Here is a 23,214-nt window from a genome sequence, read left to right as displayed (position 1 = left end):
CAGCGAGAGTGCCGATCCCCCCTGAGGATACTGGCCTAATGCCACACCAACAGGGAAGGAAATCGCCACCCTACACCAATGGATATCAGAGCTTCAGACCAGTTGCCCCAGCCACACATATAACTTCTGAAACAGCCCTACGCGTTTCGTCTTATTCAAGACTCTTCAGGGGCAATTTACAAATGTTGTTAATCACGGCAGCATAGAGCTGCATAGATAGATTCTTGGCGGTAGATGTGCTGACCGTCGGCAGGACCGCTCACCGGCAGCGGTGAAGCGTACTGCTCATGCCGATCTATTTAAACCTGTAGCCACTCCCCCCACACCATGCTAAGCCAATCACGCTTAGTATACAAACTCAACCCACTTGTTTGCCCACGTGTGTAGGAACATACGATTCTACATGGGCGGCATTATAGTTGTAAATTACAACTGCCGAACCCTTCTCTAACATCATCCTATATGTACTTCAACTATCCATTCAGGATATAGGGTGCTGGTTATATTCTCCACTTCTGTACATGATCCGTGTCCAATGCGTCCCCAATGAGGTTGACACGCCCCCTTCTTTACGTCACGCGCATGCGCGCGGACCTTTTAAAACAGCTTTTGTTTCTTTTCGCTGTTTCTACTGACAGGAGCTGCAAATATAGGACCGGATCCCGGGAGATAATGATTAACCAATACACAACTTCATCCTTAGTCCCAGGACATTAACACACTATAACAAACAACGGGAAACATATATGTGGGAACCAGATAACTGGCCAGGTTATAAATAATAGGGAAACCTATAAACAGACTCTGATTGTACATAACTCGCTGGACCTACAGCTAAATGACTTAGTGCATCCCAAAGGGATACATTCGACAGATTAAGATACATCTACTAGATACTGTGTAACAAAGGTATACTCTGGTAAGTATAACACCCATCTCAAAACCTATCATGTATACCACTGCCTTATTAAAGGCGGAAATGTGGTAGCCTTAGACAGAGAGAGATACATTGAGATGTGTTGGAGGATGTTGCAGAACACGGAGTGTTATGAGGTGATCACAAGGGATATGGTGGGCGAGTATTCCTCTGAATTAAGAAATATTTTAGATAGAGCCCTCCAGAGGGGACTCATTGATCAGAATGAGAGGGATTTTATGGCGCCTCGGCATCCAGTGCTGGCAACTTTCTACGCACTACCCAAAGTCCATAAAGGGCTGGAACCCCTGAGAGGGAGGCCGATAGTGTCTCAGATAGGGAGTTTGACACAAAATACAAGTATTTATTTGGATAACATCTTAAGGCCATTTGTGTTGGGATTAACATCATATACTAGGGACACTATGGACATCTTACAGAAATTGGAGGGGGTGGTGTTGGAGGAAGGTATGGCGTTTGCTAGCCTGGATGTCGAGGCGCTTTATTCCTCTATTCCACACACCAAGGGATATGAGGCCGTTCGGTATTTTTTGAAATCACGGAGGGTACAGATGCAGTCACATAATGAACTGGTCATGGAACTTTTGTCCTTTGTTTTAGAAAGGAATACATTCTCATTTGAGGGGCGTGTCTTCCACCAGCTGAGGGGGACGGCTATGGGGAGCCCTGTGGCCCCCACGTACGCAAACCTCCTCCTCGGCTGGTGGGAGGAAACAGTGGTATATGCTGAGGATGCCACATGGAGTGAATGTATTGATCTTTGGAGTCGATATATCGATGATGTTCTGATTCTGTGGAAGGGAACTAAAGATCAGTTTGATCAGTTCGTTAATCAGTTGAATGTGAACGAATTAGGACTTAGGTTCACGGCAGAGTTTCATACAGAGCATATGACCTTCTTGGATTTAAAACTTACCAGGTTGAGGGATGGGAGAATATCTACGACCGTCTACCGTAAGCCAACGGCAACTAACAGCTTACTTAATTGGGGGAGTTGTCACCCGGAACCTTTGAAAAGGGGAGTACCTACTGGGCAGTTTTTACGAGTTAGGCGTAATTGCTCCTTAGAGGAGGATTTTTCCAGGGAGTCTCGTGAACTGTCCTTTAGATTACAAGAACGGGGTTTTCCCCAACAAGTGATCAAGAAGGCATATAGAAGGGCGAAGGGGACAGAACGTACTACACTTCTGGTCCCTAGAACACGGGCAAAAGAGGCGGATGTGGCAAGGGTCATTGGGACATATGACTGTCGCCATAAGGAAGTGCGATCAATACTCCAGAAGTATTGGAATATTTTGAGGGCAGATGACGTGATAGGGGGAATAATTGGTGATACACCCAATATCACGTTTAGGCGTGGACGAAATTTGAAGGATAGATTGGTCCATAGCCACTTACCTAGATCACCGCAACAGAAAACTTGGCTAAATGGAAAGAAACCAATGGGTACTTTTAGCTGCGGTAAATGTACAGCGTGCCCCTTCATCGATAAAAATAAGTCCTTCCACAATAGCACTCGGGATATATCGTTTTCCATTAGGGATTTTGCCACATGTACCACTATGGGTGTTATTTACTTGTTGAGTTGTTCTTGTCCCATGCTGTATGTGGGAAAAACAATTAGACAATTGAGGAGGAGAGTGAGGGACCACATCTGTGACATTCAAAATCAGAGGGACACGCCGGTGGCAAGGCATTTTGTAACCAAACATGCTGGAATTGTAGCCGGCCTTAAGGTCCAAGTCATAGAGGTGGTGAAACCCCCGGTGAGAGGGGGGGATTGGGACCGATTGATTTTACAGAAAGAAGCTCAATGGATATACAGATTGGATACTGTATCCCCGAAGGGGCTGAATGAGCAGCTGGATTTTACCTGCTTCATATAAAAAATATAAAAAAGATAACATCAGTTTTAATTGCCATCTGTAAATTTAGTGTAAAACAACATTTTTGAGATGTCACCAATGGTCTTTTGCCCTCTATCTCTCTAGCCCTTTTCCCGAAGTTATTTAATAAGGCAGTGGTATACATGATAGGTTTTGAGATGGGTGTTATACTTACCAGAGTATACCTTTGTTACACAGTATCTAGTAGATGTATCTTAATCTGTCGAATGTATCCCTTTGGGATGCACTAAGTCATTTAGCTGTAGGTCCAGCGAGTTATGTACAATCAGAGTCTGTTTATAGGTTTCCCTATTATTTATAACCTGGCCAGTTATCTGGTTCCCACATATATGTTTCCCGTTGTTTGTTATAGTGTGTTAATGTCCTGGGACTAAGGATGAAGTTGTGTATTGGTTAATCATTATCTCCCGGGATCCGGTCCTATATTTGCAGCTCCTGTCAGTAGAAACAGCGAAAAGAAACAAAAGCTGTTTTAAAAGGTCCGCGCGCATGCGCGTGACGTAAAGAAGGGGGCGTGTCAACCTCATTGGGGACGCATTGGACACGGATCATGTACAGAAGTGGAGAATATAACCAGCACCCTATATCCTGAATGGATAGTTGAAGTACATATAGGATGATGTTAGAGAAGGGTTCGGCAGTTGTAATTTACAACTATAATGCCGCCCATGTAGAATCGTATGTTCCTACACACGTGGGCAAACAAGTGGGTTGAGTTTGTATACTAAGCGTGATTGGCTTAGCATGGTGTGGGGGGAGTGGCTACAGGTTTAAATAGATCGGCATGAGCAGTACGCTTCACCGCTGCCGGTGAGCGGTCCTGCCGACGGTCAGCACATCTACCGCCAAGAATCTATCTATGCAGCTCTATGCTGCCGTGATTAACAACATTTGTAAATTGCCCCTGAAGAGTCTTGAATAAGACGAAACGCGTAGGGCTGTTTCAGAAGTTATATGTGTGGCTGGGGCAACTGGTCTGAAGCTCTGATATCCATTGGTGTAGGGTGGCGATTTCCTTCCCTGTTGGTGTGGCATTAGGCCAGTATCCTCAGGGGGGATCGGCACTCTCGCTGATATCGATATATGGGATTTCAGAGTAAATGTATTCAGAACCAGGATCCCTTGACATGCGCACATACTATATAGGGAGTGAGGGTATTAGTATATAGGGACATTTTGAATATCTTGGTCCCCTTCATACCTATATCCCTAGTGTACCAATGGACTAAGGTACACATGTATATTGGCTTTATGAACGTCAGGTTGGCCGATCAATATTAACGTTCTACCTTTTATATATACAGTTAGTTTTTTAAACTAAATTAAATAAAGGTGAAGTTTTATATATAAATATATTTTTTTTTGTTTATACCCTATCTTAGGGATCTAGGTCCTTTCAGTGAATTTATGTAATGATATGGGTCTCTGATATCCGATTTTCAGTGATTTAAGCTCCGCTACTCCTAGCGTCCTTTGGTGTTACCTTGCTACCCTTTTTTTCAAGGACTAGCACATATTTCATACGGTACTGTTAACCCTAGCTAGGCTATGGTGTTGTTTTTCTGTAAAATACTTAGTGTATTTTCTTTTCTTTGCAGATGTCTTCCTCTCCAAAAGAGGATGAGCCTCCCAGGCGTAAGGGGACGTCAAAACGCAAACATCTGGCGTGCAGAGAATGTAACATCCCGCTCCCTGATGGGTACGAGTACAACAGGTGCCGCCAATGCCGTGCCCCTCCGCCTGAAGAACCCGCTCTCCGCGACATGGTCGCGTGGGTGAAGGAATTTGTTACTGACTCCATGGAGGCCTTTGTCAGCTCGGCCAAAAGACCTCGCAGGGAACCACGGTCCTTATCGTATCCTTCGGAGGAAGGGTCTAATATCATGGACGATTCTTCTGCTGACGAAGAATCTGATGTTCCCAGGACTGCCTTTTCCGTGGAAAAAATGCCTAAGCTCCTCAGGTCCATCCACCCAGGCGGGCGTGATGTTGACGAGGGGTATGCCTCAGACTCCACCAATAGAAGGTCCAGGACCTTCCAAGTGGAGCCCGCCCTGGCCAAAGCAATGAAAGCGGAGTGGAAACGCCCTGAGAAGGCGTTCTTTCAATCAAAGAAATTTAAACTAATGTTTCCCCTGGAGGAAAGTGCCCAAACTAGCTGGATGCCTCCGCCGAAAGTTGATTTTGCAGTGGCCAAGCTGTCACGGCGCACTGTAGTTCCATCGGAGGATGGATCAAACCTGCCAGACGCCATGGACAGACGCGCTGAGTGCATTCTGAGGCGCATTCATACGGCCGCGGCCTCCCAGGCCTCCATCGGCATAGCCTCCTCTGAGGTCTGCAACCAGCTTCATGCCAATCTAGAAAGATTGCGGCAGGATATTGATGACGGGGTTCCCCGGGATGACCTCCTGAAATCTTTTTCCTCCTTGTGTCTGGCTACGGAGTTCTTAGCGGAAGCAGCCACTTACCAAGTGAAGGTAGCCGCAAAGGGCATAGCTTTGTCAGCTGCTGCCAGGAGACCTCTCTGGTTAAAACCATGGAAGGTTGATAATGCTTCCAAGTTCAATCTCTGTGCCCTCCCTTTTGAACCAGGAAGACTGTTTGGGAAACAGCTGGACGAGATCATGGAGGGGCTGGCGGACAGTAAGGGTAAATCCCTTCCGCAGTCTTATGGGAACAGACCAAGTACATCTCGTGGCAGAGGTTCCCAGCGCCAATCTTCATCTAGGCCTCAATACAGGAGGTCAGGGTTTCAGTCCAGAGGATCTGGCCGCCGTTTTTCCAGGGAGGGGCCAAAGAAGCCCTCCTTTTGACAATCAGAGTATCCCTCCAAGGGAGAAATCCCCACCTGTTGGAGGGCGCCTACAGAAGTTTCTTCCAGCCTGGCGTCAGAACATCAAGGACCCTTGGGTCCTACAACTAATTCAACACGGATATCACATAGATTTCGTGTCGCCTCCACCCGCCAGGTATATCGTAACCCGCTCTTTTTCAAGTCGAAAGCAGGCATGTCTGGAAGAAATGATTCAAGATTACCTAAGCAAAGAGGCCCTGGAACCAGTCCCGATGGAAGAAAGAGGCGCAGGCGTATACTCTCCAGTCTTCCTGGTGCCAAAAGCATCAGGGGGCTGGAGAATGATCATCGACCTCAGGTTTCTGAACCGGTTTATCCGAAAAATGCACTTCCGGATGGAAACGATAAAATCTGTCATCGCCTTTCTCCAGCCCGGCGACGTTCTCGCAACTTTAGATCTCAAGGATGCCTACCTGCACATCCCGATTTTTCCTTCTCACAGGAAGTATCTAAGGATAGCCGTTTTAATGCACGGCCGACTGTGTCACCTTCAGTTTGCGGCTCTACCCTTCGGTATCACCTCGGCACCTTACATCTTCACGAAGGTAATAGCCCCTATCGCCGCCTGTCTCAGGCTTCAAGGGCTATTCATAGTCCCATACTTGGACGATTGGCTACTGAAAGCACACTCAGAGGAGTTGCTAAAAAGTCACTTGGATGTCACCACCAGCCTCTTACAAGACCTCGGCTGGATAATAAATTGGGACAAGTCAAACGTGGAACCCTCAACAGAAAAGAGTTTTCTGGGGTTCGTGTTGGATTCCGTTCAGATGACAGTAGCTCTTCCTCTTCCAAGGAAAGAGAAGATCAAGTTAGCTGCCAAACAGCTCTTCCAGAAACGCTGGGGTCGATCCGAACGGCTATGAGAGTGCTGGGCCTTATGTCCGCCTCGGCGGAAGCAGTCCCATGGGCAATGTGGCACATGCGCCCTCTCCAGAGCGAGGTCCTCAAGAAATGGAACCGCAGCCCTCTGAGTCTGGATTCACGCATCCATTTATCCCTCAATACCCGTCAGTCACTCAGGTGGTGGTGCCATCTCAAAGACGGAAGGTCCATGGTCCAGCCGGTCTGGATCTTGTTGACAACAGACGCATCTCTTACCGGTTGGGGAGCCCATCTAGGCGAGATGTATGCAAGAGAGATTTGGAATCGGTCAGAAAGGACCAAGTCTTCCAATTGGCGCAAAATCAGAGCCATTTACCTAGCGCTTCTGCATTTCACCCCCTTCCTTCGGGGCAGGGCAGTGAAGATACGGTCAGACAACTCAACCGCAGTCCTCTACCTGAACAAGCAGGGAGGAACCCGGTCACTCGCCCTTCTGAGAGAGACGGAACTTATCTTCTCCTGGGCAGAGAAAAATGTTACCCATCTCATGGCAGTTCACATCAAGGGAGCCTTGAATGTAATAGCGGACCAGTTAAGCCGGGGTCTGACGGTGTCAGGCGAGTGGTCCCTGAACAAGGAAGTATTCCTCCAAATAACCGAGATGTGGGGAACTCCGGAAGTGGACCTGATGGCCACCAGATACAATGCCAAGGTAGAGAAATTTTGCTCCCTCTACCGGGAAGACAATCCCTTGGCAGTGGATGCCCTGTCGATTTCATGGAGGTTCAGGCTGGCATACATCTTCCCTCCGCTTTCCATGATACCAAGGGTATTGATGAAAGTCAGACAGGAGCAGGCATCCGTGATTGCAATAATTCCATTCTGGCCAAAGAGGGCATGGTTTACCCAGCTCATTCAGATGAGTCGAGGGACATATTGGAGGCTCCCCCCACACCACAACCTGGTCACTCAGGGTGCCAGAGTTTGCCAGGACCTCGGCAGGTTCAACTTGACAGCCTGGAAGTTGACAGGTCCATACCTGGACTAGAATTGCTACCCACAGCCATCAGGAATACCATAGCTCACTCTAGAGCTCCGGCAACTAACCAGGCCTACCATAGGATCTTCACCATCTTCAAGACCTGGTGTACGAAGAAGCGGGTATCTCAGGATAGCCCTTCCATTCAAACCATTTTGGAATTCCTGCAGGATGGCTTGGACAAGGGCCTTACACCGGCCACGCTGAAAGTACATATAGCTGCTTTATCAGCATGTCTGAATAGGCGTCTAACCCAGGACACCTTCATATCCCGGTTTCTTAAAGGGGCAACCAGGTTAAGACCTTCCATAAGGTCACCAGTCCCCCAGTGGGACCTCTCCACCGTCCTATCGGGACTTTGTAACCCACCCTTTGAACCAATGCAGGAGGTGGACTTTAAGTTCATGTCCTTAAAAGTGTCTTTCCTTCTAGCTGTCACATCAGCCAAACGGGTGGGGGAACTTCAGGCCCTGTCGGCCCATGAGCCCTATACAATTTTTTATCCTGATCGGGTACAACTGAGGTTTTTACCGGGGTTTTTACCCAAAGTGCCTTCTTATACCAATTTAAATCAGGTCATTTCCTTACCTGTATTTTTTCCTTCTCCATCCTCTCCTGAGGAGGAGAAGTGGCACACTTTAGACCTAGTCAGGTGCTTACAGATTTACCTGCAACGCACTAACAGTTTCAGAAGAGAAGAAAACCTGCTGGTTTCTTTCTTCGGGCGCTCCAAAGGGTTAAAGGCCTCGAAGCCCACACTATCAAGGTGGATTAAGGAGGCGATAAGGTTATCCTTTGTCTATCAGGGGTTGTCTCCCCCTGAATTTGTTAGGGCCCATTCTACCAGGGCAATGTCCACTTCCTGGGCGGAAAAACATTCAGTATCTTTGGAGCATATTTGTACAGCTGCCACCTGGCAGTCCCATACTACTTTTGTTAAGCATTACCGTCTAGACCTTCAAAGGTCAGAGGCTACTGCCTTCGGCCAGACCATTTTATCATCTGTGTGCCGAGGGGGCCCTCCCTAGGGGTTATCTCGCTACATCCCCATCTGTTGTGCCGCGGTTTGGACGTGGGGGAATCGTGGGTTATGTAGATAACCTGTTTCCCATAGTCCAAACAGCGGCACAAGACTCCCTCCCTATTAAGTTTTTCTTTTTACTGCTAAATTTACTTTTTAACTAACACAAGGGGAGGAGGTTCCTCTTACCTTCTTATAGGAGGGGTCAGGGTTGAATTTAATTAATTAATTAATTAATTAAAATTCCACCTGTCCTAAAACACGCACAGGGGCACAAATACCCCATCTGTTGTGCCGCTGTTTGGACTATGGGAAACAGGTTATCTACATAACCCACGATTACACCTCGATATCTACATATTAACCCTATACTTACCTATGATTTCTTGCCAGCTCGTATACTGTGTGAACAGTGGTTTAGACTCTATATATTTGGGGGTTGAGCACTATTATGTCCATTAGGAAATTATAGATATCCCTTTGATTAATTGATTGATAGAAGATGGCCCTGATTAGGGATATAATAAATATTTACACCTCTGATGGAAGGTATCCCAGTGGGCTCTGGTCAATCTCTTTCACTCACAAGTGGGTAACTCACATAGAGAGTTCTTCTGGACATGTGGATATTAATGTGGAGCTCGTGTATCTTTTTTAATAACAGTAAAGAAGTGTGTACCTTCGGTTTTGTTAAAGATTTAGCAGACAAAGTGTTAATCTGGACGTACAGACGCGAGTCAGCGTCTCTGCTACCATAGCTACCCTGTCCCGCACCCGCTGCCCAATAGGAGTGAGGGGTGTGACTGTTGGCCACGCCCACACTCCGGAGCAAAAGATTGTGAGGACAGGTGAGTGTACCCATAGTCCAGGGTCTAAAGAGGACTGGCTATGGCGCTCTGCCTTTGGCTGAATCTCAAAGTACCTGTGCCTACCATTAAGGTGTGGATAAGGGTAGTTATCACTACCACACCAGAGAACTTTTATACAGGCTAGCTATACACTCTACTATACGACAGCTATAATAGGAATTGTCTGAGCTAGATACTTTGTGGCTGCACAAATATCTCTGAGTGTAGGGAGGCTAAACAGTGTATTTTGTTAATTGCTACATATGAGGCTGCTCCTCTACTATTGTTAGTCTCCTGAGGATTCCCTGCAATGGGAGGAAACATGTAGAATAAACAACACTTTGAGATAAAAATAACACTTTGAGGTAGCCGATTTTGAAATAATTTGGCCCCTCACATTGAAGCCTGGAGCATTTGTATACTGCCTGTGTCTCTTGGTGTTCGTTTTACCAATGCTGAGGGACCTCACAATGTCCATAGTTTTTTTTCTGGACACTTTAAGATTATGTTTAGGGTAATGGGATTAACCCACTGTGGCCTCCATTTCTATAGCCCCATACAAGAGCAGTTAATTATGCCATGGTTTAGACTTATCCTTGCATTTAGGATAGGCCTATAATTAATCACAATTCACACATTAGGAGGTATATATATTTTTTTCATTGTACATATGTATACCCTGGGTTTTTCATTTTAACATATGTCAATAAAGAATTAGTTTTAAATTGTTGCCATTTCAGTTGGAATTAGTACCCCCTGTCATTATGTCTACAGTGCACTGTGAAAAATATACTAGTAACATGTAAATGGAAAATGTAGCATCATAAAACTATGCAAAATAAGGTTGGCATCACCAGGGACCATATCTCAATCAGAGGACAAACTTTAGCATTCCTTATCTAGGAACTGCTCTAGTTGTTTACGCCGTATATTATTAGCTCTGTTGTACATCACTTGTCTCATTTACCATGCTATTATTATGTCCTGTTGTGTATAAAAATGTGAAGCCTCAGATATTGAGTTATGCCATGCCTGATGAAGAAAACTATGTAGTCTGCTTTGATGATGAATAAAATTTCAATCTTGGGAACAAAACTTTGAGAATGGTAAGGGTGGATGTATTTGCAAAGATAGAACTTTAGAAACTAAAGAATTTAGCAATGAGTGTGTACATGGTGATCATCTGGAATCTTTTCTTTAGACATCATGAGTAAAGACCTATACAAGATCTCCGTAGATGTGCTTCGAAATAGTTAATAAGAGTTAAATAAGATAAGATAAGTTATTCCTTTAATAGTCCCACAATGGGGAAATTTCAGTGATACAGTTTCATAGATGGTACAGTAGTATATAACAAGAGAGAAAAAAACACATACAAGCTCATGGCAGATAGAGAAATCCTAGGAATTATAGCAACTAAAAAAGAAAGGAACACAGACACACTGCAGGATCATTTAGTTCTCTGTGTGGAGTGATGTTAATAATACAGCCGGATGTGGTTGGAGGACACGAGGAGGGGTCACAGCATGTAGATATAACAGCCAGAAACATTTTTGCAGAGGTGGGGGACATATGCAGCTATCAGGATTAACATGTGGTAGTTCCTTTGGTAGGTGGTGAGATCTCCTGCTCACAGCTGATAGTTCGGTATCTTGCATCAGTACTATTGTCCATTAACCACAAAAAAATGCCCCAAATGTCCTTCATCACAAGCCCTCCTCCTCCTTCCTTCTTACCACTGTGTTCTACTGCCCAGAGAAGTCTGAAGCCATCCAGGTATACATGGTGCTGCTCTCTTGCCAAGCTTCCATAACTCCTGGGGTAGGTGGGTGATGGTTCCCAGGCTGTAACAGAGTCCCACGTGTCCACAGTAATAGAAAGAAATACCAGTCAGCTGTAGGCATCTTCACACATCAGCAATAGACGCCAAAAATCATCTCCTTGAAAAGAAGAAGTCCACACATCCATGCAGGTTTCTCCTCCATGCCGCATGGTGAGATATGCTGTCCATGCTTAGCTCCTGGGGGGATGGTAGCAGGCACATGTGCACAGGACAGAGTCATTGTTAATGCTTTAACAATAGATATAAAAGGAACAAAATACTCCACAGGGTCTTCCATTCAATTTATAGTTGCTAATTCATATTGCTAGTTTGCTTAGTTACCGGTTTCTTGAAGATACAGAGAAAAAGAGTGAAAAAGGAAAGATAGAGATTGCTCCCAGCTTGGAGCACTGCATCAGGCAGCTAGCCACTCAAGGGGGCGGCGCCTAAATACACATAAAGTGTAGCTTTTCCCTAGTTTTAACTTAATGATAATGTGTTCAAAATACTACTACTAAAATTACCTTTAAGTTGAAGACAAAACTGACAAAAAAATTATAAATTGATAAAAATGATAAATTTGAAAAATAGATGTCTGTTTTCCTGTAAGCAGATATCTCTTATACATAGGGTATATCAAATTGAAAAACTACAGCAATTTAAGAAAAGTGGATTTTGTATTACAGCAAACAGCCAGATTCTCAATTGTTCATTTTTGTTATCTTAGAAGAAAAGTGCACAGTGTTACTGCAAAACAATATTTTATGTTCTATTGGTATATAGCTTTTGCCATATAAAATATAATTAGGTTACTGTACCATTGTACCAGAGGAAAAAATTGATATTCTACTAAAGAACTCTTATGTACATGTAACTAATTTGAAAATTGTATATATACAGCAATTATTAAAAGGATTCTATCATTAGAATCCATTTTTTTAAACTAAGTATACGTTAGAATAGCGTTAAGAAAGGCTTTTCTTCTCTCACCTTTCTTTTTCTGCTCCGCACCGCCGTTCCTGAAAAGTTTCTTATTTCTTCTGTATGTAAATGAGTTTTCAAACAGAACAGAGGGCATTCCCCTTTGCTCAAACAGCACAGGAGGCATCCCCTGTGCTGTCCGAAAACTCTCTAGTGACCCATCTGTCGTCTTCTGCCAGCCACCTCTTGGCCGCATCATCGGCCTCATCTTCAGCCACAAGCACCGACTGCGCATGTCCATCAGCCATTTTCCTGTGGCCTCTTACATGAGCACCCATTCATCCACAGGAAAATGGTCGACGGACATGTGCAGCCAGTGCTTTTGGATGAAGATGCGGCCGGTGATGCGCGACAGAGGCGTCACTGGAGAGTTTTCGGACAGCACAAGGGACGAATCCTGTGGTGTTTGAGCAAAGGGGAATGCCCCCTGTGCTGTCTGAAAACTCATTTACATATGGAAGAAATAAGAAATTTCTCAGGAACAGCGGTGCGGATCAGAAAAAGAAAAGTAAAAAAAAAATTGCCTTTCTTAAGGCTATTCCGACGTGTACTTGGTTAAAAAGGGATTCTAATGAGAGAATGCCTTTAAGACACTTCTGTTATAACAATCACTGCATTGTGATCCTATAAACACAATGCATTCAGGATTTCTGAATGAAAATTGGAATTCATGGATAGGGGCAATATTCACTAATACAAGGACACAAGTCACACTGTTCAATCTTCTTTTCCATATATGAGAGAATGGATATAACATAGATGCTGTAATAATAAATTGGACTGGGCTGATCACCTGGAGGCAAAAGGGTCACAGCAGGCTCTACCTGCTCAGGAGGCTGAGGGCCTTTGGAGTCCAACGGGTACTTCTTAGGGCCTTTTTCAACTCTGTGGTAGCATAAGCCATCTTCTTCGGAGTGGCCTGCTGGGGGAGTAGCATACCAGCCAGGGACAGCGGTAGACTGAAGAATGGAGAAACGAAATAAATAACTCCAAGAAACTCACTGTGTACCAATCCCTACAAAGCAACTACACCATGGCCACCTACCTGGAGAGAATACACCACCCCAAACACAGACAGACCCTGAGCCAGTACAGACTGAGCGCCCACAACCTAGAGATTGAAACGGGGCAGCACAGGCAACTGTACAAGCCACGGGAGAACAGACTGTGCCAGCACTGCGACCAAGGAGCCCTAGAAGACGAGACTCACTTCCTGCTACACTGCACTAAATACTCAGCTGTGAGGGCCGTCTACTACCAAAGACTCTCTGCCCACATCCCAGACTTCACATCTGCAGATGAGAAGAGGAAACTCTACATCCTACTAGGAGAAGAAGAGGCCACTGTGGAGATCGCTGCCCAATACGTGTCCAGCTGTCACCAAACAAGAGGAAGATGAGACGCACGGACTATCAAACACCCCACCCCCAGAGACTATTAAACCCCCCACCCACCACCCAAACACCACTAAGTGCCCCCCATACCCACTGATACCCGCACGCCCCAAACAAGAACGACGAGACCCTAAAGACACTCAAACCCCAACCCAATGTAGCATTAATCTTTCAATGTACCATATATACTCGAGTATAAGCCGACCCGAATATAAGCCAACCCCCCTAATTTTACCACAAAAACTGGGAAAACTTATTGACTCGAGTATAAGCCTAGGGGGGAAATGCAGCAGCTACTGGAAAATTTCAAAAATTAAAATGGTCTGAGTTTTTGGGTGCAGTAGATGCTGGGTGATGGGGAAGGGGAGGGGGTGTTTTGGTTGTCTGTCTGTCCCTTCCCTGAGCTTGAGGACTGAGTTTTTTTTCCCCCACTTGGAATTCAGCCTGGCTGAATATAGGGTATCTGCAGTGCTCCTATTAACCCCTTCCCGACGGAACAGGAGCACTGCAGATACCCTATATTCAGTAGACTGGGCACTGTCAAACACAGGGATACCTAATGTGTATGTGTTTCTCAGTAATTTTCTACTTTTGTATGTATTCTAAGGAAAGGAGTGATTTACAACTATTTTTAAAGCTTTTTTTCCCCACTATTTTTTAGGAGATTCTATACATTGATATTTTGGCTGGTCATAGACCCCCCCACCACCACCCTCCTAAAAAAAAAAAATTAAAAAATTATTATTATTATTTTTTGCTGACTTGAGTATAAGCCGAGGGGGGCTTTTTCAGCACAAAAACTGTGCTGAAAAATTCGGCTTATACTCGAGTATATATGGTACATATGAATTTGTTATTTTATTTGTATTCGATTTTAATTGTGTCTTTCATGGTTTTTCATTTTAGTCACTATTTTATTGTTTCACTGTACACGGCCATCAGCACTTTTATGCTTTGCTCAGTCTTGCACTTTTTCATGTGTTATTCATTTATCCGGAATGGCATTCTGCAACAATTGGCATTCTGCAACAGCAATTTGTCAAGCATTTATCTACATGGTTATTTTGTCAAAGTTTTGCACATGTGCAGGTCCACTGAAGTGATGAGTTCATCATTCATGGAATGAAAAGTATCATCGACGTGCTTCTATGACCCTCTGTAGGATAATAACTACTATCCCTTCGGTAGCCTGCATGCAGATACAGTGCGGATCATATGGCACTATGATGTCACTGAGTCACACTGCTAAACATCCTGTTAATTTTCTCAACAGAAAAGTTAATCATTGAATAAAAAAATGTAATTTCATATATATCTAATCTATAGATAGATTTTTTTTATGTAAGCTAAATATATATACACATACACCACAGATATACTTAGTCCTATAAACAGGTTTTTATTTGTTTTTTTATGTTATTTTTCAGCTGGAAACAGTGCAAATTGCACACACAATTCTTAACAGACCTGGTAGTGCAGGCTTTATGGAGACAGATCAGGTACTACAATGAATTTTGTTATTAGTGTAATATAACTGTGAGATATGTTCTTTTCACTAGCATGAGGCTTTAATAATATCTAACTTTCTCATAAAATTGCTTCTGCCAGATACTAAAAGGCTTTGAGGGATATTTTCTAATCTGACAGTTAATCTCTCGGAAGACATCATGACAAATGAGTAAAGATGACATTACCAATGTTCCTTCTATCTCTACACTGGCTTGGTTTAACAGTCTCCTAATAAATGTGGATGTGTAGGCAGATGCCGACATTCCTCTTGGGCCCACTTGTGAAAAAGTAGATGAAAGTAAAGAATAAAGCTGTTATTCACACTCTTTTCCTTAACATCTGATGACTGGACTGCTGGAGTACACATTGCTCTGATAAACAAGTCAGCTAGGGTATGAGATTTCCTGTATAATCTCATACTGAACTTAGTCAATAAAATACGATAAAGCCATCTGCACAAACATAAAATAATTTCATATATATTTCATATGTATATCATAGGCAACATTTATGGAGACTGCGAGGCCATTAATCCTGTTATGTAATATAATTTCAGCATTTTATATACCAGTTACATGTTGTCCTTTTGTAGCTTCTTGATACTACATTTGATACAGTTAGTGGCCTATTTCTATAATATATCATGTGCTAAAATAAGGGTTCTGATAGCAGATATTAGGTACATTCACATCACATTTTCCACCAATTTAGTACATTAATTTACCGGATGTAAAAACAAATGCAAATGGTTGGCCAAATGACCATCAATTTCATAGACTCGATGTTGAAAAAAATCTGATTCGCATCTGTTTTTCAATTATGACAGACACAAAAGCTGTGATTTGATATACAGAGCTAATTTCTCTTTTTTCATTGACTATGTAAATAGATGTCCATCCCTTGGCATCTGTATTTTCATCTATTAAAAGGATCTTTTAAAAAATCATGTAAATGTACCTTTAGATGTCTGTGTATACATATCACACATACAGTGCGTACGGAAAGTATTCAGACCCCATTAAATTTTTCACTCTTTGCTTCATTGCAGTCATTTCCTAAAAGCAAAAAAGCTCATTTTATTTCTCATTAATGTAAACTCAGCATCCCATCTTGACAGAAAAAAAACAAATGTAGATTTTTTGCAAAATTATTAAAAAAAAGAAAAACTGAAATATCACATGGCCAAAAAAAATCTGACAAAAAAACAAAATAATTTCACACAAAACTCCAAAAATAAGCCAGACAAAATTGTTGGAACCGTTTTTCAAAATTGTGGGTGAATAACTTTCAAAGGGTGTGCAACCAAATTTAAACTTGAGGGTGCGAATAGTTTTGTCTGGCCCGTTTTTGGAGTTTTGCATAAAATTATATAATTTGTGGCTTTTTTTTTTTTTTTTTTTTTGTGTTGTTCCAGAGGAAATAAACATGTGTATAACAAAACATGAGTAATTGCAATAATTTTCTAGGAGAAATACTACATTTTCTGGAAGAATTTCAGAAGTGCCAACTTTTTCCCCATGACTGTATATCACATCATATTCCAATACATTGAATTTGCATGAAACATCGTATTAGTGGTAAAGTTTACTAATAGTGTGATAGTATGAGAATTGTTTTTACAATTTATTTGGTCAAAGTCATATTACATGCTTACGAGACTGTTGAATATGATCTGAAAGATAAGAATTTTATCAGCATTTCATGCACATTAACCATTTCGGGAATCATACCAATCTGCTTATCATATTTGTGCAATTGATTTGGTCATCCGTTGCTAACTTATTGTGAGTCGTGTTAGGTGAGCATTTACCAACATCTAGTTGATGAACAACTTTATTAGTATTTTGCATAAATTACTCACTCCAGTAATAATACTAATTTATTTGATATGTATCATTGATGTATCCTTTCACTAGTTATCCATTGGATTACTATTACTGATTTGTTTATTGATTGGACATATGCTGTGACATGACTAGAACCAGAATCAGATTTCACGGTTACCACTATAGATAATTTGATTTTATTATTATTATTAATTATTATTATTATTATTATTATTATTATTATTAATAATGGCAGTTAGGGTATATACATGCAATCTATAGCAGGTAAAGACTGTTTTACAGAAATTCCTGAACGAGAGTTGGCGCTTGGTTCCATGGATGTATTTCGATTATGTATCTCTCCTCATATCATTCCCTAGACTGAGATATCATTTTCTATTTAGCTTTGTATGCACTAATATGTAGAAATGTGGATTGTGGAAAGAGTAGGGTTCTCAAAGACATTTGCCTAAAAAAATTCTATACTTTATCTAATTTAACTAAAATAGGATTTTCTGCATCCTCAGAAATGGATATTGGCATATCAGTCTGGAATCTCATTTCATAATTGAGACAGCATCAGTTTTTTCAATAACTTACAGTTTCATGTTCTTGGAAATTTCAGCTATATCAAAAGGGATATTGCAGTCTGTTATCCTTCATTCCCTGTTCCAGTGTCTAGTCTCTGCTGGTAGCCATGACATTGACCATTGGCCTATTAGGTTTCCAGGTTTCCTGACACGTATCACCTTTTGATTGTGACCAATTTTTTTCTACAATGGGACTCTATGGGTGACAGATAACACTATACATACAATGACCATAAAGTGGCATATGTTGGTGGTATGAGGACCTTCCTGTCTGACGAATGCTGTGAACAAAAGGCTCAGATACAATGTGCACTGATCTTTCATAATTTAAGTGATAAGATACAATGATCAGCTTTAAGGTTTAATTCTCTTTCCTGAAGAAGCCATGCCATTTTATGTTTTATGTTTATCGCTACAGAATATGTTCAATTTCAGATTCTGGCCAGGGTAAAATTGTACGCAGCAGGTAGACTATTGCTCTCAAACTGACAACACAGCTTATCTAACAGCATGAAATTTGAACTATTTTAACATTTTGTACAATACTTTCAATTTCCTAAATTCCTGTGTTTGTGTGAATTCTAGCACACTGGGCTAGACTGTGACAAATGTATTTTTCTATGGACGCTTTTCCATTATTTTTTTGACATACTGAAATGCATCCTACTAGCAATTGAAGACTCCTATTGCACTTAATAAAGTCTTTGAATGTTTGCTTTAAAATGATGCTTGTGCTCTAGTTATATAAAGCCCTAGATATAGCGCTGTACAACAAACATCCTCTGTGAAGCATGCAAATCTAAATGAGGTCTTGATTCTTTTTAAGTCGAATATCTCTCATGCAATTTAGGTGGCATATGACTGACATTAATTGTAATTTTCTCTAGAACATGACACAATCCTAAAGACATACAGTATAATGTTAATTAATCCTGACGGCTTGACATCATTTTAATTTAATATTTTCCTAAATGGATGACACTGACACAACTATGAGAGGTAGTCATTTCTGATATGAAATTAATGGAATTCACCAATTTATTGTAGGTTCAGAATTCTATTAGAAAATTGAAGAAAATTCTGAGCTTTATTATTTTTTAATTGGTCACCCTTAAAATAGACTAAAATGAAATCGTTATAATGTGCAACAGTCTTAATGCCATAAATGTATATGAGAGTTATGTATTATATAGTTTGGATTTTTTATGTAAACAATATTTTATTAAGCTAGTAGAAACAATTTTGACTAGTCATAAAAACTAACAAACCTTTTCTAGTTTATCAAAATGGATTCCTTAGCTGATTTACTAAAACTTGGTGTAAAAGCAGCATTATAACAGTCTTGTATGTAAAGATCATGATGTTGACAAGCCCCACGTGACTGCTACAACTCTGGTACATGTAACATCAGCCAGGATACTGGAAGAAGAATCCAAGGGACCACCAGATGCTATGAACTCAAAGAAACAAAGAAGAAACAGCACCAAGCTGCATATGGTGAAGTACTTCACAATACCGGTTTGGTAATATCAATAAATAAACTCTCACCTTTTATAGTTGTGAAAAATTCACAACTACTATGATGCCGGTAGAACCGATTAGACGAGGATTATTCTCTGAAGTTGGGAAACTGCAAGGTATGGACACCCAAGGGTGCTGTAGATAAATACCAAGGACAAAATGAAGATTCACCTGGAATTGTCGATGGACCGCGCTTCTACAGGATGGTTGATTTAGTAGAAAATCTTTATTGAAGTCACAACACAACGCACGTTTCGGGGTATAGACCCCTTTCTCAAGTGTTAATGGATTAGCGCTATGCTTTTTAATTTTTTTTTTACCAATTTCCTCCATGAGTGTGGCTGATACATAAAACCCAGTTACAGGAGGAATGCAGCCTACTATCACTTATTGCAGAGATGCTCTGGGTCCTCTATGGCCTCTAGCATCATGGCGGCTCATTGATTGCTGTGTACACAACATTTGGGAAGGCAGAGATGGTAATAAACCATCCTTGTCAACCCTACAGGAGGTCTGACTGTAGTAACAGGCCCCTACATGAATTAGTGCAGCTGCTTATCACTGCAAGGAACTTTATATACATCTTTGCAGTGTTAAGAGTTGTACGCCGAGACCAGTGGTTTGGAAGCAGTTAAAAAATGAAAAATGAAATAAAAATTACATAAAACTAATCCATATATATATATGAGACTAAAAAAGACAAATTATTTGAATAACCTAAACAAAAATTTGTTGTAAATATGGTGAATACAGCATTCAGTAGTCCAGAGGTTTTCATAGAGGTACTCAATCTGTGCTAAAATGTATAAAGTAAACTCCAGAACTCTTACCTTACACCCTAAAACAAAAAGTTTCAGTCTTGCATCAGACCTTCATCAGTTTGTACAAGCCTGCCAGATGCAGTCAGGAATAAAGGGCAGAATAAGTCATGTTGATGCTGAGTAATTGATAAGAACCTTGCTGGCCCTTTTCAACTGCTCTACAAGACCATAAAAAATGTTATAGCCTTTAAAACTTCATGAAAAACCTGAAAATTTCAGGTCATTAACTGGATAAAATTGTATAGTCATGATTAACATCCCCTTTGAGACTAAAAAATAATATAAAACAATGTTTTATAAAAAAAAATAAAAAATAAATAAAAAATGTAAACATTAATTTCCCCCATTGTTTTGTAAAAAAAACAACAAATATACAAAGATAATTAATTAATAATTAATTGCAATAATCTAAGCTACAGAACTGCCCTGTTATTTATCCTGCATGTTAAATAGCATAAAACAATAACAAATAATGACATAATTGCTGATTTTATTTGCCTGCCACAGAATAAAGTTTAAAGGGATTCTACCACTAAACTAACATTTTTTCTAATGACCACGTCGGAATAGCCTTAAGAAAGGCTATTCGTCTCCTACCTTTAGACGTGGTCTCCGCCGGTAGAAATACCAGTTTTAACCGGTATGCAAATGAGCTCTCCGCAGCAATGAGGGCGGGCCCCAGCGCTGAAACGCCGGTGAGCGCGTCCCCGTTGCTGCCCGAGAGCTGTTTCCAGTGCCACCTCCTTCTTGAGCAGCAACTCCTCCTCTTCTGTCTTCTGATGCGGTCCAACTTCCGATGCCTGCGCAGTAGGTTCCTGTATTGAACTACAAGAGCAGCCTCCCAAAAATGGCCACCAACCGCCGGACATTTTTGGGTGGCCGCTCTTGCAGTTCAATACAGGAGCGGCCAGTGGCCTTTTTTGGGTGGCTGCTGTATGCTCCTGTATTGAACTACAAGAGCAAGAACTCTTGTAGTTCAATACAGGAGCCTACTGCGCAGAAGTCGAAAGTTGGACAGCATCAGAAGACAGAAGAGGCCGAGTTGCTGCTCAAGAAGGAGGCGGCACTGGAAACAGCTCTCGGGCAACAATGGGGACGCGGTCACTGGCGTTTCAGTGCTGGGGCCTGCCCTCAGTGCAGCGGAGAGCTCATTTGCATACCGGTTAAAACCGGTATTTCTACGGAACGGCGCGGCGGAGACCACGTCTAAAGGTAGGAGACGAATAGCCTTTCTTAAGGCTATTCTGACGTGGTCATTAGAAAAAATGTTAGTTTAGTGGTAGAATCCCTTTAAAAAAGTGATCATAATGTCACCATGTTCCACGTAATGTCACCAATAAAAATGTCAAGCCTTACTTAATTAAAAAGATACCAAACTAAAAAATGAATGGGTCTTGCAAACAGTAATTTTAAAACATTTTTTGTTATAAGGAAAAAGTTTTTATTGTGCAAAGGTAGTAAACTTTTTTTTAAAATAAAGGAAGTTATACATTTGGAGTTGAGGCAATCGTATTGACCAAGAGAACAAATTTGCTATGTCATTTAGACCAGAGAGTTAATGGTGGAAATAATGTCATATGCTATATAATATAGCATATTAAAACATTGGTAGAATTGCTTTTTTTATTCTCTCAAAAAAATTTTTTTATGAGAAACACATTTTTTATTTACTAAATCTTAAGTAAAAATATATAGCTTTTTATTTCAATTCCCCCCCCCCCAGAAAGCTAGAAAGAGTTAATACAATTAACGATGGAACAAAGCAAAAATAGTGCCAAAAATGCAAAGAATGATTTGGTCATTAAGGCCTAAAACAGACCAGACACTAAGGGAAAAAAAGATATACCTCTTATACTGTACCTTGCATGTTGAGTAAATGGTAGGTTTGAGAACACACCTGCGGAGAGTGAAATAGCACTTTTTCATGTTAGAGGAATAAAGCATTTAGAATTTTTCTACACCTGTTGCTTTGATGGTGTCATTCTGCTTTATCCTTGTGTCTTTGGTTATACTGTACAGTAAGCCAATGGGATCCATATGAGCATTGATTCATCCTAATAAATACAGTGTTGGTGAAAAGTATTGGCACCCCTGCAATTCTGTCAGATAATACTCATTTTCTTCCAGAAAATTATTGCCATCACAAATTCTTTGGTATTATTTTCTTCATTTAATTTGTCTTCAATGGAAAACCACAAAAAGAATTGTCAAACAGTCAAATTGGATATAATTCCACAGCAAACATAAAAAAGGGGGTGGACAAAAGTATTGGCACTGTTTGAAAAAATCATGTGATGCTACTCTAATTTGTGTAAATAACAGCACTTCTTACTTACCTGAGGCACCTAACAGGTGGTGGCAATAACTAAATCACACTTGCAGCCAGTTGAAATAGATTAAAGTTGACTCAACCTCTGTCCTGTGTCCTTGTGTGTACCACATTGAGCATGGAGAAAAGAAAGAAGACCAAAGAACTGTCTGAGGACTTGAGAAGCAAAATTGTCAGCAATCTCAAGGCTACAAGTCCATCTCCAAAAACCTGAATGTTCCTGTGTCTACCGTGCGCAGTGTCATCAAGAAGTTTAAAGCCCATGGCACTGTGGCTAACCTCCCTAGATGTGGACGGAAAAGAAAAATTGACTAGAGATTTCAATGCAAGATTGTGCGGATGGTGGATAAAGAACCTCGACTAACATCCAAACAAGTTCAAGCTGCCCTGCAGTCCGAGGGTACAACAGTGTCAACCCGTAATATCCCTCGGCGTCTGAATGAAAAGGGACTGTATGGAAGGATACCCGGGAAGACCCCACTTCTTACCCAGAGACATAAAAATGCCAGGCTGGAGTTTGCCAAAACTTACCTGAGAAAGCAAAAAACGTTTTGGAAGAATGCTCTGGTCAGATGAGGCAAAAGTAGAGCTTTTTGGGAAAAGGCATCAACATAGAGTTTACAGGGAAAAAAAAAGAGGCCTTCAAAGAAAAGAGCACGGTCCCTACAGTCAGACATGGCGGAGGTTCCCTGATGTTTTAGGGTTGCTTTGCTGCCTCTGGCACTGGACTGCTTGACCGTGTACATGGCATTATGAAGTCTGAATACTACCAACACATTTTACAGCATAATGTAGGGCCCAGTGTGAGAAAGCTGGGTCTCCCTCAGAGGTCATGGGTCTTCCAGCAGGACAATGACCCAAAACACACTTCAGGTCAGCACTAGAAAATGGTTTGAGAGAAAGCACTGGAGACTTCTAAAGTGGCCAGCAATGAGTCCAGACCTGAATCCCATAGAACACCTGTGGAGGGATCTCAAAATGGCAGTT

Source organism: Leptodactylus fuscus, chromosome 2, assembly GCF_031893055.1.
Source record: "Leptodactylus fuscus isolate aLepFus1 chromosome 2, aLepFus1.hap2, whole genome shotgun sequence".
Lineage (NCBI taxonomy): Eukaryota > Metazoa > Chordata > Amphibia > Anura > Leptodactylidae > Leptodactylus > Leptodactylus fuscus.
The sequence above is the reverse complement of the archived record's forward strand: the minus strand, read 5'-3'. Positions refer to the sequence as shown.